The 3,633-nt window shown below is 45.0% G+C and overlaps 1 long non-coding RNA gene across 1 annotated transcript in view; it reads right to left on the reverse strand.

Annotated features, from left to right (window-relative positions):
* Positions 1 to 1,608: 1,608 nt before the first annotated feature.
* Positions 1,609 to 3,633, reverse strand: part of LOC109304130 — a 15,002-nt gene continuing 12,977 nt past the window's right edge. Inside the window, exon 3 of the long non-coding RNA XR_002099303.1 lies at positions 1,609 to 1,708. This is a non-coding gene — a long non-coding RNA (uncharacterized LOC109304130). The remainder of the gene's footprint in view (positions 1,709 to 3,633) is intronic.

Below are 3,633 nucleotides of genomic sequence, written 5' to 3' on the forward strand. Positions count from 1 at the left end.
CTCTCTCTGACCTGCACGCAAGCTGTAAAATGTAAGAGTAGCTCACATTCCCGCCTTTGCAGATTACCGACCCAATGTAAGACTCTACTATACACAGTTTCTGTACTGGTAATTATCTGGGTTAGGGGTGTGATTTTCTTTTTAAACCAAGATAACTATAATACAACCCAGAGCACAGACAAGTTATACAACTGTGAACTGTACTTCCATTTACTAGCATGAGGATAAGTTATATTAAATACAGCTGTACCAGTACAACTATGTTCACAGTGCCAGAATGGAAAAAGTTGCATGTAGACAAAAATCAGTTTCCAGATAAGTTCTCTGGACATAATTATTTTCCAACAGTGTTATATACTCAATAGAGACTTATCCCTTACAAGTTCTAGGCTTTATTCAGAGTAGACCTGAACCAGCTAGTCAAGGACACAAGCAGATGAAAGTTTCACTATTTTAACAAGGAGGAAAATATACCACAGTGCTGCTATTGACCCAGTGTAACCAGTTAATTCATCCACTCCTATCCCACATGAAGCAAAACCACAATGATTTGCCTCCGCACCTTATAGTTACACTGCTTAATATAGGTATCTGTGCCCCAAGCCTCTTTCTGCTCCCTTTATGTAGGAGAAAAACATTGAATTCTATAGCAGGGTTAATGGATTGCGAAGTCATACAGCTACCTTTATGACACTAGAATAATTCTAAAAGTGTACCACAGAGTACACTTTTAGATACTATGCATATTTAATGTTCAGTGAAGCAATAAAACCTCTGCAGGGATTAAGAGTTTAGTAGAAGAGCCATTTGGAATGGTTGTTCCAGTTCCAAGATGAAGGATATAGTTCCATCTTGAGCAGAATAAGAGGCAGCTGCTTATCCAGTGTTAAGTTCTTCAGGGTCAGGCCTACTCTTGCCAAGCTTAGGCACTAAGCCATACAGCATGTCAAATGCCATACATTGTTCCCAAACCTATTTCTGGAGCAGGAGTATTAGGTAGAGGTGAGAGCAGAGTCATCCTGTCCTATTAGCACACTGGGCAGTTGTCCAGGGCAACAGAACTAGGAGGCACATTTCTAGAGCTGATCGCCCATTGTCAATGTCAAATTCCATGAGGAATTTAGTTGCCTGAAAGTCAGGAAAGAGCCAACAAAAACTAGGGCCACCTGTGGGAAGGAAGAGAATATTGAGCATCTTGGAAGTAGGGCCAGTGGTTACGCCAATGTAGTGAAAGAAGGGATTGTTCACACATAGTGGAGATCAACAGTAAATCAGGCTTTTCCTGTTAACTTAGTTACTCAGAATTCATCAGGTGGCAAAGAAACCTGGACAGAAATTAGGATTTGAAAGAGAAGACACACTCAATTAACTTTTATTAGAGACATGTTGATATTCCCTACCGTTACCAAAACCATTAAACATTTTATCACTCCTAAGACACATCAGAATTCAACTGCTTGCATCTGCAACCCATTTGTAGACATTTGGTGATGTACATACTTTTTTTCAGCTACGTTATTTGTTCCTAATCCTTTTGAAAAAGTGATTCTAAAGAGATATTTTAACTCTTTTGGCATGTTTTGTCAAGTTAAAATGCATTACAAAAATTTAGCGAGCTGCTCTAAAGTGTTCTAGTTCCCTGCATTTCAGCCTGATATTTCACATTCTTGCTTGGAGCTTTCCCTGGTACTGATGCTCTTCCAGTTATCTAAGAGATGATTCAGATCCTTTCAGATGATGCAGCAGTACAATATGCAATTGAAACCAATCAGACAACTCGGTCCTTAAGCCAGGAAAGTTAGGTAGTCTTCCTTAGAGGAAGATACAGAACTAAATTTGAGCCCAACACAGGAAGTTAACACAAAGCTTGAAATTCTAGGATCACTGGTGCCACCACATGAAAATTGCTTCATCTCTCCTTCTACTTTTTTTCCCCTTTAGCAGAACAGAAAGTTCATTTTGAGTTGGTGAATCTTTTCATTGCACCTGAAGTTTAACATTTCCCCTTTATGTACTTCAAAGTAAAGTAGAGGAACCAAAAGGCTAAAGTAAAAAAAACTGAGCGCAGAAAGGGTCCTGCCACAATCTCCCATTTACCTAATATCCTGGGTGAGAGCCCAAACTACTGGACTACGGGAGATCCAGGTTTAAATAGGGTAACCATAAATCATGAGAGAAATCCAGGATGGGGTTGGGGGGAAGCCACCATGGGGCCCTACCAGGTGCATGCATACCCCTCCCCCACTTCCAGCCCCACAACTCCCAGGACTGGGGCTGGGCAGAACAGCACAGCACAACACACACGCGCAGACACACACATGCATGGCTCTGCATTCCCACCCACCCCGTCACCAGACTCAAGTGCACAAGTGACTCTGCTCACAGCCCAGGGGAGTCTGGACCAGGGAGCAGCCCACTGGCTAGGCTGCTGGGAGAAAACTGAAGCTGTGGAGGGGAGGCAAGGGGGTGCATGCAGCAGTGGGGAGCCAGCCCCCCTCCCCTCCCCACTCCACCCTGGCGGCACCTCTTGGACAAGCAGCTTGTGGTTCTGCCTGGCCCCAGCTGGGCAGCAGCTGCCCTACTCCCTCCCTCACCCTAGGGGTTTCATCTGCCCCACCATGCCTCTTCCCCCATCCCCTTCTCTTTGTTAGCTGCTCTCCACACTGCCTGGCTGCATTCCTGTAAATTGGCTATCCACTGATATGACCCATTAATAAATTGGCCAAGAAAGTCTTTATCAGTGTATGCCTTATGCTGACTGTTCTTAATCACCACCTTTCCCTCCAAGTGCTTAAAAATAGATTCCTTGAGGACCTGCTTCATGATTCCTCCCACCCCACCCCCAAGGACTGAGGTGAGGCTGACAGGTCTGTAGTTTCCTAGATCCTTCTTCTTCCCTCTCAAAGATGGGGACTATATTTGCTCTTTTTCAATCATCTGGGGCCATTCCTGATTGCCACAAGCTTTCAAAGATAGCAGCCAGCTGCTCCACAATTACATCAGCCAACTTCACAAGCTCCCTTGAGTGCATAGTGTCCAGCCCCATTGACTTATAAACATCCAGATTTTTAAAATAGTCTCCAATCTGTTCTTTTGCCACTGTTGACTGCTCACCTCCTCCACAAACTGTACTGCCAGGTGCAGTAGTCTGGTAGCTGACCTTGCCTGAGGACTGAGGTAGAGGCATTGAGTACATCAGCACTTTCCACATCATCTGTCACTAGGTTGCCTCTCTCTTTCAGTAAGGCACCCACACTTGCCCTGATCTTCCTCTTGTTACAGACATACTTGTAGAAACCCTTTATGGCATACACCCGGTGGAAGGGGGGTGCTGTCTCCAAAGAGGAGTATACCTCCTCTGCTCGGGCCTGTAGGGGGGCTGTCAGGAAAGGCAAGGCGGACATAGAGCTAGGACTAGCGTCCAAGATCAAGGATAATAAAAAGTCCTTTTTCAAATATATAGGGAGGATGAAGAAGGCACCGGGTAATGTGGGGCCCCTGAACAATACGCTGGGCAATCTGGTGGTTGCGCCAGAGGAGAAAGCGGACCTCTTTAACCAATTCTTCACCTCCGTTTTCTTGTGTAGGGACCGGGACTTCCCCGCTGTGATGCAAGACGGACTCGAGGGGAAC

The sequence above is a fragment of the Gavialis gangeticus genome, unplaced genomic scaffold (assembly GCF_001723915.1).
Source record: "Gavialis gangeticus isolate Ggan-Ray unplaced genomic scaffold, GavGan_comp1, whole genome shotgun sequence".
Classification (NCBI taxonomy): domain Eukaryota; kingdom Metazoa; phylum Chordata; order Crocodylia; family Gavialidae; genus Gavialis; species Gavialis gangeticus.